This window comes from Diabrotica undecimpunctata, chromosome 1 (genome assembly GCF_040954645.1).
Source record: "Diabrotica undecimpunctata isolate CICGRU chromosome 1, icDiaUnde3, whole genome shotgun sequence".
Taxonomy (NCBI): Eukaryota; Metazoa; Arthropoda; class Insecta; order Coleoptera; family Chrysomelidae; genus Diabrotica; species Diabrotica undecimpunctata.
Window position 1 is genome coordinate 170550905 of NC_092803.1, and position 14152 is coordinate 170565056.

A 14152-nucleotide genomic window follows, 5' to 3' on the forward strand; every position below is an offset into this window, starting at 1 on the left:
TCACTAAAACCCAGTTGCTTTATGTTTTTTAGGACCTTCTTTGGAATAACACTAGTGTATTAAATACTACAGAATAATAAGTATTGTCTAGGGACTTTGTATTCTGTATTGTCCCCTTATTTATATCTCAAGATCTTTTGTGCTTGGCGATTTTCTGGTTGTATTTAGCATGCAGATTATTGTTGTTAGGTATCGCTACATCAATTAGTGTTATTTGTCTAGTTATTTTTTCATTTAGTATGAAATCAGTCTATTATGTGCTAACTGGTTAGTCTGTGAGTACAGTGCTGTCCCATTATAGTTTGTAGTTGTCATTTTTCAGCATACTATCAGGAACATTTAGGTAATAAGTCCCAGTTTTTGTTGGCTAGTTTTTGATGAAGAATATTTTCTACTGAGCCATGTTGTTCTATAATCAGTTTTATCAAACGCTTGGCAGTCCCCGGTAAGATGTCAGATGGTTTCTTGGGGTTTATCCATATCGGCGTTTGTCGTTTTGAACCCAACGGTCTTTAATAATGTATTTCAGGTAATTTTTGGTTAGCATAACCTGATCCCGAATGTCGAGTAGAAAACCCTTCGTTTCTGGAAATATCTTTTCAGATTTTAACCAATAGTTCTACACGGGATGTCATTCATGCAGAGGTTTACCCATCTATATCTTCTTAAGATGTCCTCTCCATTACTAAAGGTTGGCTATAACTACAGCAAAATGCTCTCTATCTTGATCTGTTCTTAGTATCAAATATACGCCCATGACTGTCCAGTCTCTTACATTTTTCAGCCAGGAGCATTTTGTTCTTCCTGGACCTCTTTTTCCTTCCACTTTCCCTTCCATTATCAGTTGTAGGAAGTTGTATTTTTCTCCTCGAGAGATAACTAGTTTTTCTGGTTTTTACAATATTTAGGAGTTCTCTCTCAGTCCCCATTCTTCTCAGCACCTCGTTGTGGGTCACGTGCTCTGTCCAAGAGATCTTCAGCATCCTTCGAAAAACCCACACCTCAAAGGCTTCTACACGTCTCATACTTGTGATTCCGAGAGTCTATGTTTCCACTCCGTATAGCAATATGAAATAAATGAATGTTTATACAAATTGGTATCGGATATCCAACGATAAGTTAGAGTTTATTAGGAATATTTTCATTCTTTGAAAAGCGGACCTAGCATACTCTATACGAGCACGTATTTCAACTTCGTAGTCAAAATCGTTTGTTATCCAGCATAACATCATCATCATAACATCAAGATACTGGAATTTTTGTACAAGTTCTATCTGTTTGTTGTATTATCGGCATTTGGTGCACGTGTAACGGCCATTTTGTTTTATTACTTTTTTACCCATTTATATACTACACATTTTTTCTTCCTTATTGCTCGATGTAAGATAATGTAATTAGGTAAGCCAATCCCGCATGGCGATAAAGGCAAAGAGAATGATGAGGAGAGTAAGTTGCTTAGGTATACTATCTTATCACCTCTACAATTATAAAATTTATAAGGTTGTACCCCACAGGGTGTAGGTTCAATATTAGTGGACACTTAATCACCCTTCCACTCGACCTAAGAGTTTTATTGTGGCCTCCTAGGGTACAACTTTATGTTGTGACTGTTTTTGGACTGTCCAAATATTCAACCAAAGCGTTTGTAGTTTTAATTTACTAATCACTTTTTTTAAACCCACAAAATTTTTAGTTAAATGGTATGTGGGTATCACCATTTTTGGACTCCCGATCTATGCAGCCATATAGTATGTAGTTTTACCAATTACTGCTTATGAACCTCAAAATTTTTAACCATAGAGTTTGTGGATTTACTAATCACTGTTTTTGGACCCCCAAAATTTTCAGCCACAGGATAAGTGAGTTTATAATTATTATGACTGAGGTTAAAATTGATTTTAGATGGGATTTGCGCCATAGGTATAGGTGTTGTTGGGAATTAATTATATCAATTATTTGATATCATACTAGTTTATTATTGTGTTTTTATTGCTTAGTTACCAACTACGTAATAGTGTACTTTAAGGCCCACACAGTTTCACTAATGTATGGTTTTTTGTCATCCAGTGCTGAAATTTTTTCATATTCCTTGTCGTAGGCATCTCTCGACTTATGTGGTAGTAACTTTTGCGTTGCTTTTTCTGCTTTTTTAAAAATTTGGTTAAGGATCTCAAACATATCTTGCATTTTCACGATTTTAGTTTGACACATCTGACAGCATTTCCGTAGCGTAGCAACATAACACGGACGATAGAATGTCTACTATTATAGTAAATATATTGTCAAAATGAAATCGAATTTTCGGATTTTTTAGAACATATTTATTAAAAGATGCAATAACAAACTAGTATGACATAAAAGTTTGTATGCACTGTGGGTATTAGCCATGTATATATGCCCTCGGGCGACTTACAAACCTCGTGGCCCTCTGGGCATAAACATCTATTTATTACCCTTGGTATATAAATAACTATTTTATATTTTTGTAAGAAGCATACCTCATTTTAAATGAGGCCGCTGGTTAAATGAATTTAGAGATAATAATGAAGAAAAAAGTGCAATACTTTGATAGTAAATAAATTAGTGAAAAATAGCAAATACAACTGTGAATAAATTACGAAATTAACTGGTCTTAACCCATACTGTTGTCTGTACAAAGAATATAGACTCACCTTTTGAGATATTGATGTATTCGTGGCAGGTAAAAGAATTTGTCGCGGTGCCTCACTAGGCCAGCCGAGGCACAGAAGGAAGGACGCCCCGTGTTACTGTTCGCTGTTTCGGTGTTGAAGTCGAAGTGTCGTCTCCAAACTTAAGATGGTCAGAAAGAACCCTCTAACCGTTACGTGGTGGTCCGTATACCAAGAGGGTATACCAATAAATCAGTCTATTGGGTATACCAATAATTTAAGGTAATTGTCACGGTAATACGACCCTTTACTCTTGTGTGTATTGGCGGCACAAAAATAACAAAAGAAGTCAAATTCTCCGTACTTAAAACATAATAAATGAGATAGCCAGTTTAACAATTCGATTTTACGAAATAACAGGAAGCAATAGATTTTAACAAAGTCGTTAGAATACAACATTGAATTAGATCACATTATAGTACAGCAAAAGAAAAATATTAAATGTAAAACATGAAAATAAATACCACATACTTTCCCAAGCACACGCCTATGACAACATATCAAGTAAAACTTTACATAAAGAACTTTACGAGGAAACTTTATGTTTCCGATATAGCGAGATATCTAAAATTATTAAATAACAAAAGCGGGCAAATTAATTGGCATATCATAGTTTATTATGGTGTTTTTATTTTTATTATGGTGTTTTATCATCGTTATTACTTATATACATAATATTGTACATGATTCCAGTGCACGCATAAAGTTCTTTATGGCCACACTGACAAAAAAACCTTTTTATAACATTTTTAATTATTAATGCTAATAAAATAACACAATAAAAATTTGTAAACTTTAAGTAGATAATATATATCCATCCATTCAACCTTATTTAGTCCAATGTGTTGCATTGATGGCGTAACCAACTACTTAATGTCATTTTTACACAAATAAGCATTTTATGAATTAATTGTCCTCGTAAAGTAGATAAAATAAAAGGGTGGAATATCTCCAATAATATGACAGTCTGCTGCGTATATGGAACAATTTTTTAATGACAAAAGACATCGGTTGAAAGCTCTTGTGTCAATATATTTTTGTGCAATACTGCTGAGAAGTTCTGGAGACGAATAATGTGGTAATCTTTTTATGGAAAATGCTCGAACAATAATTTATTTTTTTGGTTTTCCACACGTTTATCACTGAAGATGTCGTAAAAAAGTCTACCACTTTGCAGCGTTTTACTGGCTTTTGTCCGTGTAGAATATTATAACATTTTAAACCTTTTTATGAAGCATTCATAAGAAAATTATATTGCTGTTAACTCTTTTTTGCTGTTAGTCGGGACTCCCGAGTGTCCGACTCCCTTAATGCAAAAAATATTTTTGTCCTGTAAAGTCTTTTGTCCACGCTTTCGATTTATTATCTTTCATCATAAGACATAAAAATATATTTTGTTTACAGTAATACACTACTACCCAAAATTAACGCACCACCTTAAATGTACCATGGGTTTGAAGCTATTTTTCTTTTGAACGGATGATTGGATTTCCATGATTTTTTTCTGGCATTATATTTCTAATTCTAATTAATCACTGTACTAATGTTTTCTAAAAAATATCGACGTTTTACCCGTATACAAGGTGTAAAAATAAAGCTATGTTTTTTCATCTAATTTTGCAACACCCTGTGGAGTTTATTAGAAAGAAACTACATATTATTAATATTTCAAGATAATATTATCCTTTCTCAAGATTTTCGTAAAAAAATTATCTCGGTATCTGTATTATAAAAGATTATACAGAACTTTCAATGTAACAAGTTTCTATTAACATTTATAGCAAAGAAAACACTATTTACATAAACTTTATTGACATTTTATACAACTAAAGCCTAAGAACACATAACCTGAATAATCTCTAATAATTACTTTTTCCAAAAACTCTTAATAACGAGTGTTTCCACCACTACATCTAATTACTTCTTCACAACGATGAGGCATACTTAGAATCAAGCGGCGTATTTGCTCTTGATCTTTAGACACCGTACTGAAGACGACCAATAGTCAGAAATACGTGTATACGGTTGCCTTTCATCGATATACCTTTTTTGGTTTTCTGTTTTGCGAGACATGCCAGTACATTTTACTTTTATTATTCACTCGCATTATCATTTTCGATTTCTATATATATATATATATATATATATATATATATATATATATATATATATATATATATATATATATATATATATATATTATGATTATGATTCATGCCAAATTGGCGCTTTTCGCTGCGTCTATAAATTAAACGTGGTGACCGTGTAAAATATGTCATCATTTTGTACATACTGCTTTGTCTATTTTATTTTTTTGGCTTTACATACAGCTAACAGCCAACAATGTAATTTGTCCAGTGATTTCTAAAAGTGCATTTTAAAAACAATTTACTTTTATGAATTTTAAATAGAATATAGTACTGTTATTTATTAATAAATGTTAAAATTGCTTTCGACATTTTGACATTAAACCAATCAACCAACTAAATATTTTTCATTTGATATTTAAATTTGTTTGTAATTTTTGCATAAATGCCCTCTCCAAAGTCATGATTTATTTGACAAATTTTAGTGGAAATAAATGTTCTATTTTCCAACAAGCAAAAAAGGGAACAGCTCGTAGGTTGAACAGAGGTGTACTTAATTTAATTTTGCTCTACATTTACATTGCTTTTTGAGTCTCAAGAACTTTTACGTGTCCTCCTTGGGGAGTGAAATATATGGGACGCTAAGGAAAATTAATTTTAAAAAGGGGAGTCAAACTTAAAAAAAGGAATAAAAAAAATTGCAAGGAGTTAAAGTGTATTTACTAAAGTCACAAACTTTGCTCTTTAGGACTCTGTTATAGGAGTGCTAATAACGTTGCCCTAACAACGCCGCGTTAGCTTCGGCGCAACCGGACAATGGCACTACCATGGAGTAGAATATGGAGTCCTTATATGTTTAAGTATAAAACATAAAAAATATTTTAATAAATATCATTGAATATTAAAACGAAAACAGGCATTTTATTTATATCTCTCAAAGTGGACTAAACATTTTAAAAGTTTCTATAAACCAGAGGTTCCCTATCAGTGTGCCGCGGCACACTGGTGTTTCCTGAACCTATAGGTGTACCGCGAAATTTTACCTTTTTATCTTTAAAAAAGATAAATTTTATCTTTTTTACTAGTATTTACTTTTTTAATTCGCCGTGATAATAACTTTTACCGACTATCTATTTTTCATAAATAAAACTTCTGATTCGACCAACAGAATGCGGTAGCAGCAGTATGGAATGCAAACATGCGTTAGTTAAACATATTACCGCTTGTGGCGATAGCGTTTGAAGACACTCACTTCTAGAGATACGCATCGTTGGAAAAACATCGATGGTCACCATCGATTAAACATCGGAACCGTACCGTCGATAGCAATACAACATCGAGCCTAAACATTGATGTTTTCCAACATCATTGTTTACCTTAAAACTCGATACAACAGACAACAGAATTAAAATTATGCCAAAATGTTATAATTTTTACTATTACAAAATTTCTAATCGATTCGGAGTTTTTACCTGCAAAACGCAAACGGATTGCCAATAGTGATTGTGTAAATGTTAAGGGAATTGTTCATCCGTACCATAAAAACTATTTATCGTTCGATTTTACGTCATCTGGTGGTGAACAGCCTAAACCTCGATGCTTAATATGTGGCGAACAGCTGTCCAACGAAGCCATCGTGCCGATTAAGTTAAAAAGACACCTAATAATAAAGCATTCATTTTCAGCTGAAAACCCTATTGAATATTTTAAAAGGCTCTTGTCAGATCGTGATAAAATATAAAGTTTAGAGATGAAATAATTATTTAACGCATATACAAAAGAATTTTTGTCGGTAATAATATCATAACACGTGCTCAAAGTATCATGTTCTTTTAAAAGGCCAGTAGGACAATCAGCGCCTATAGTGTTCTGTATCTGTATTACTAATAAATGTTTTTTATTTTTCTCAGTCGTTCGTACTGGAAAAAGCTCTTTACGTTAGCGGAGCTACTTGAAGAAATAGAAAAAGAAGATATTGACGTTCCAGATAGCATTGCAATTTTGCCTCCTGAAAATGCTAACGATGACGTTATCGATGAGGATTAGGGTGAAGAAGATAACTTAGGGCAGAGTGTAAATCTACCAAATCAATCTGATTCAGATTATGATAAGTCATTATCAGACTTTGTTGAAGACAAACCTAAGAAATTTAAAAAATTCAAGTACTCAAAACGAGATTTACAATCGAATTTCTCTACATGGATTCAAATTCAATCCGTTAACAATCAGCGTTCACCAGCAACGATATTTAAATTGTTTACGGCTGATATAGTTAAGCAAATTACGGAATATAGTAATACATATGCCCAACAAAAAAATTCTGTAGGTGATATATCTACGGATGAAATGTTCTGCTTCATTGGTATATTACTGCTTAGTGGTGATTGCTCTGTTGCTAGAAGAAAAATGTATTCAAAATTCTGATAATACTAATAATAAAGTAGTTTGTTCAGCTACATCCAGAGATCGATTTCAATCTATTATGACAAACATTCACTGCAATGATAACACCCAACTGGATAAGCAAGATAAGTTCTCTAAAATGAGGCCAATCTTCGAATCTCTGAACAAAAAATTTTTCGAATATGCTCCAATAGAAGAAAACCACAGTATAGATGAAGTTATGGTGCAATATTTTGGACGCCATAGTTGCAAACAATTCATTCGTGGAAAGATTATTCGCTGGCGCTACAAGTTTTGGGTTGGAGCAACAAGACTTGGATATATCGTTTATTTTGATTCATATCAGGGAGCATCTTCAACTCTACCACCAAAATATAGTCATTTAGGTTTAACCTAAATTTGTGCCATTTCATTTCTTTTTTGATAACTACTTCACATCTTTGTCTCTCCTGAAAGAATTGAAGTTCAGAAACATAAAAGGTACAGCTACCATAAGAGTAAATAGAATTCCAGAATGTCTTCTAAAAACAATAAAAGAGATGAAAAAACTGGAGAGAGGTGCTTTTGATTATTCCATGGTAGATGATGATAGTATAATATGTAATTGGAATGATAACAGTGTCGTTACTTTTGCATCGAACGTGTCTTTAGTTTTCCCTCTAAATAAAGTAAAACGATTTTCACAATTCGAAAAGAAGCATGTATACATAAATCAACCTAAGCCCGTTACAGCTGTACAACGAAAACATGGGTGGAGTTGACAGAAGCAACCAGAATATTGCTCAGTATCGCACAACTGTACGAGGAAAAAAGTGGTATTTTCCTTTGATATCCGATTGTGTCGATATGGCAGTTCAGAATGCAAAAACAGGATGGCGGAAAACTTGACCAGTTGGCATTCCGAAGGGCTATTGCAGTTGAGCTGTTAGAAACGCACAAGGGAACCACCAAAAGAGGACCTTCAAAAGCGCCAAGCAATCAACGGGAACATTCACGTTATGATAAGTTGGATCATTTAGTAACCTATCAAGAACAGCAACGAAGATGTGTACACTGCCATAAAAAGTCAAATTTTATTTGTCATTAGTGTAATGTTGTCCTTCATCCTAAAGAATGCTTTTATAATTATCACACTCAATGAATTTAAATTGTACTTGCTAATAAATAAATATTTTTGGAAAAAAATCATTTTTCATTTAAAGTAATTTATAGTCCTACTGTCCTTTTAAAATAACACCAAATTGTGGCCAATCTAGAGGTCGGATATTCTTTTGTTTATTTTTCCCTGACTTTTGAATCTTTTTTAATTACTACTCAATGTATATATTCAGGTTTAAACAAAAAAAAAGTTTCAGGACTAAATGGTTTAATATCATAGAAAAAGTCCATTTTTGTACTAACTAGCCCACCTTTAATCTTGTGTAAACCAGAAGAAGTAATAAACTATTGAAATGTTTGATTAGTGTCAACAACTTTATGCTCAGAGTCAATAAATAAAAATTGAGCTCGATGGTCAGAAAAACAAGGTTTAGATACGCCCACTCCGTAGATTTCAGAAAAATTTGTCATAATGTTGTCGATGCAACTGCTGCACTGGGATTCTAGTATAATCGTTTATAGGTACTTTTATACTAAAAGATATTAATAGATTTTGAATGCCAAAAAAAGGGTCAAATTAAATTTTAAAATTTAAAATGTTAAAATCACTAAGTATGATTAGTTTGTCTGCTTACTAAGCAAGGACGTTATGGCAATCTTAAAATTCACCAAAAACAATTTAAAGTCACCCTTATCCGGTCTGTAATCCGGTCTGTATACAGTTAAAAATTGGTTTTTATTGAAGGTACATAAATTACACATAACTCTGAACTTTGCTCTCATTATATTCCTTTAGATTAAGAGAAAAATGCGTAACTTCTTTCTTTCTTTTTTACCCTACAAAAGAAATTAGATAATCAACAACAAGTTTACTTTCCATTTTACTTAGTCCTTTGTTTGTCTTTATACACGGTTCACACACAATAACGTCTAGGTTATGTTCAACATTGAATGCTTTAAGATGTTTTTGCACTGTTAGTGTTAATCTATTAACGTACCCTGATAACTGAGGATTAGAACCGGACAGTTGTAACTTAAAATTCACTATTATATCAATTAGTTCTTGCTTTTTAGCTTATTTAGTTCCGCTGGGTAAAAAATGCGACGTGATTATCGGACGCTATCTTGGAAACGCAATCGTTTCAGAGAAACTCAAGTAAAATCGTTAGTCCACTGCATTCCTTCAAATCTGTTGACTGTGTAACAAACGAAGACGTCTGCTTTACTTACCACCGTACAATTCACAACTAGAGTTTGGTTAGGTTGTCATCACAATTAGCAATATGAACCAAGCAAAGCTATGCAACGGAACGCATTTTCTAGTGTGAAAACAGATTGTAGGCGATATAATACACACGACGATACTAAAAGGAAATTTTAAGAAGAGTAAGTTCTAATTCCGAGAATTCCGATGATACTAACCGATATGTCATTCGAATTTAAACGAATTTAATGTCCGATTCGTTTTGCATTCGACATGGCGATAAACGAGCGAGAAGGACAGTCCTTTAATATTTGTGGACTAAATATAGAAAATAACTGTTTCTTTCATGGTCAGTTCTACGTAGTATGTTGACGTGTAGGCAAACCATCCAGTTTGCTTATTCTTGCGCCTGGTATCACAACGAAAAATATAGTATATCATAAAGGTCTTCAATGAAAATAATAGACAGGAGTGCAATCCATTCAGCTAATGGCTACTTTGTTGCAACTTGTTCTTTTTAATCTTTTATTACACTTAATTGATATAATCTTAATATTAAATTAATAAAAATCAGTTGATAACAGAACATTTATTCATTTTAAGGTGATACGAAGTTGTTATATTTCTAATTATTTTCTAATTTCTATAATAAATGAACAAAACAAATAATTAAAGAATAATCTTTCTTATTATTTTATTCGTATCGTAGACATATTCAAAGGATTTTCCTGTTACGCCGAGTTCCTTTGACGAAAGAACAAAGTAGGGTAAACATCTCATAGAAGTTTGTTCTTAATGAGGACTTACAGTTGCCGCATGAGTCAAGACTATTCTGAATCGTATTTGATACAATTGCAACAATGGAGTAGCGCATCTGCATACAATAAGAAAGTAGTATTATAGGTAGCTGCAGATAATAAGTAAACGAAAAGTCGGAATTTTGTTGTTAGTTGTTCGAGTTTGTAAAATAAAACGTTGCATTAATCATGTAAATTTGATCAATATAATGATTGTGTTTGAAATCTATAAATAATTTTATTACATATTATACATCAATAGTAAAAATTTTATATTACATATTTATAAAACCATAAACTTCGAGTTAAACATTAATTTATAATGTGTTAATTAAAGTAGAGTAATAGCAAATTAATTCTCGTTGCACGTTATATACACAATATCGTTAATACACGTTAAATAAAAAAAATGTTAATTGTAGACCAGTGGCAGCTTTATAAGTTGGTGTTAGTCTGGTGGCCGATTAAGTTATGATAAACAAGAGTGTGCTTTGCTTTAACTCTTTAAAGACGAAATTAGATTTTTTTTTCTAGCGAAAGGAGATTGTTCAAGGATTTATTAAGACCATATATTTTCTTCTTCTTCTTCTTCTTCTTCTTCTTCTAATGGCACTACAACCCTTTGTGAGTCTTCGCCTGCTTAACAATGTTCTTCCATTCTGCCCTGTTGGATACTTTCCTTCGCCACTGCCTGATGGTTTTCTTCGTTTTCTTCGTTCATGGTTTTAAGATCCCTCTTTACGTTGTCTATCCATCTTTTACGGGGCCTTCCTCTTGTTCTGTTTCCTTGGGGCTTCCATCTCTGGACTACTTTTACAGCTCGATTATTTGGTATTCTTTCTAGGCTCTTCAAACGAGTCTGCATATATTGGCTCTTTTCCTAGCTTCGCGTTAATATCACCCAGGACTATAACTGCATCTCTCTTCTGTACGTTTTTATATTCTACTTGTAGTTTGGTCATAGAATTGATCGGTTACTAGTTCATCTGCTGCTTCTGTTGTGGCATGGATATTAATAATTGTAATATTATGAAATTTTCCCCTTAGACGTATTTTGCATATTCTTTTATTAACTGAAATGAAACCCAATACTGACCTGCGGCATTTATGGTTTACCATAAAACCCCCTCCGAAGTCTCCTTGTCTTTCTGCTCCACAGTAGTACATACTGTATTCTTTTTTTATTTATGCAACCATGCCCTTTAAATCTGATTTCTTGGAGGGCTGCTATGCCTACTTCGTACTTCAATAGTTCCTGTGCAATACTTTGCATTTTGCCTGCCTGAAGCATGGTTTAGACATTCTAGGTTCTCAGTCGCAAATCTACCATTAAGTGCTTATTCCGTAGCTTTGGTCGTTGTCCGTTAGTCCGTCCGGTTAGTTCATTGTTCGTAGCATTTGTGATAGCTAAGTTTAAGGTGAACAGGTTATCGGCCTATTGCACCAGAGTCCAGTGCCAGAAATACTGGCTATAACTTCTGAAAAACCTATGCTTTCTCCCTTCCTCGTCCGCCCTGCCACTACCTTTCATTGGGGTTGGTTACCCAATCTCCAATAGGGTTATTCAGGTTTACCAAGGTTCACTCGTGTGATTAAGATTGCACTTCTTGGAGATGAGGATAAGAATTGAGTAGCAGAGACTAGAGGTGTTATCTGGAAGCAACACCTTATATTGCGCCTCACTACTCCTTTGAACCCCATATATTTTCGGAAAATAAAAAAATATATATAGGCCCCCCTTAAACTCCTATATTAACCATTAAGGGAGGCCTACGTCCCGCAGTGGATGTGATAAAGGCTAAATGATGATGATGATGAAAAAAAAAATGATAGGAACACACTTTATTGACAAAAATTGGACTGTTACCATTATGGAACGCTAGCCTAATATGTAATACAAAATTATTTGCTATGGAATATTTCATTACATTCTGTACATAGCCGGACGTCACATTTCAAACATTTTGTACGTAGATTAGATAAACACCCTTTCCCGGCACATCTTATTCTTCTCTTCATTAGGAACAAGTCTACGACCATCATATCGTAGATCATCTGACACTCTGTTAAATGTTACACTGGAACGTGATATTGCTGGTTTTCCAGCGGTTTTTGGGGGGTAAGATATACTTGTACTACTTGTCTCCTAAAATCTAGTTAAGATATAGGTTACGTTTTCCTGTAAACATTCCATGCATTTACCATAGAAACATCTAACAACCATGTGAAGATTGTACACCACCACTTTTTACCTCTGATACTTATCCTCTAGTAAGAAAAGAGTCAACCAGATGTAAAATAAAAATTGATACCATCAGTATTGAACAAGTAATGAAAATAAAATACCTGGGAATTACAATGTCTACCTATGGAGACCTGGATAAAGTAATGAGAGGTCAAGTACAAAAAGCAAATAGACTGGCAGGATGCCTTAATATCATTATATGGCGAAACAGACGTATTAACACTGAGATGAAGTCAAAAATTTATAGTAGTCTGTGTAAGACCAATAATGACATATGCCTTAGAAACAAGACCATACACAGCCACAACGCAGAGGCTACTTGAAACGGCAGAGATGAGAGTACTAATAATTACAGGAAATACGATGAGAGATCGAAAGAGAATTGAATACATTAGAAGAAAATGTAACGTATGAATAGAAGAAGAAAGAATGGAATAACCACATAAGGAAAATGGAGGAGACCCGTGTCGTCAAAATATCAAGAGATAAGTCACCAATCGGCAGAAGAAGCATCGGACGACCGCACAAAAGATGAAGACATCCTTCCACAGCGATATTAATCTGGTAAAGAACAAGCCGAATTGCTTATAAAGAGGAAGAAGAAAACATTGAAGGTTACACTTGTAACCTTCAAGATCTAAGTTTTAGGCGTTGGGCGCCAATATGTAACCATCGAACTACCCATCAAAAATGGTGGGTGCCAATGGATAACAACATAACTACCTTCGAAAGTTGGGATTAAATGTAGAACAATAAAGCAAACTTTCTTTGGAAGCCTATTGTTGGGCCTTGTCTAGAGTTATAATGTATAAAATTCCCAATATGTATTTTTACTCATAGTTGTACTTTTCCTATATTTGATTATAATGAGATTTCTACCAATTGTAAATATTCCAAATTATGTTGTTTTCTAATTGTACTTTCCCCATATTTAACTTTAACGATATTTATATTTATTTGTAATGATAATATTTTATATAAAAGAACCATAAACTAAAATAGGAGACATTGCTGAAGTCTCTTCCAAACTAGTAGTTGAGATTGTAATCATTAGTTGTAAGTTATTTAGTGAATAAAAGTTTTTAAAAACAAGTTTTCTAAGAAGAAAAATAAAATTGGCGCAGTCAGTAGGATCCAGGAGCGAAAGCTGAGAAGAAAAACTGTTTTCGCCTTTGGTCCCAACCAATTTACCTGGACAACGAGAACCAAGAAATAGAACCTCTGAACAAAAAACAAGTAAGTGTTGAGCAACTATTCCCTTCGTTTTCCTTCCTTTTAATTTTTTCAAGTGAATTTTAAAGAAAATCATAGTTGAGAAAATTTTATTTAAAGTTTTATTTTGGTAAAAAGGTAAATTTTTTCTATAGCAGAAAACGAATTTCCTAAATCCATATATTTTTATTATTTTATTGCCTTCGTAAAAAGAATATTTTATATTAAATTCTATTTTTAAAAGTTTTATTTTGGTAAAAAGGTAAAATTTTTCTATAACAGAAAACGAATTTCCTTAATCCATATATATATTTTTATTATTTTGTTAACTCTGTAATAAGACTATTTTTATATCCTTTATAAAATTTTATGAACATTAATCATTTAACTGAATCTTTAAATAATTTAAATATAAA

The 14152-nt window shown here is 33.0% G+C and overlaps 1 protein-coding gene across 7 annotated transcripts in view; it reads left to right on the top strand.

Moving 5' to 3' along the window:
* brp (ELKS/RAB6-interacting/CAST family member bruchpilot) overlaps nucleotides 1-14152 on the top strand; it is a 528827-nt gene that overhangs the window by 79662 nt on the left and 435013 nt on the right. The window lies entirely within an intron of this gene.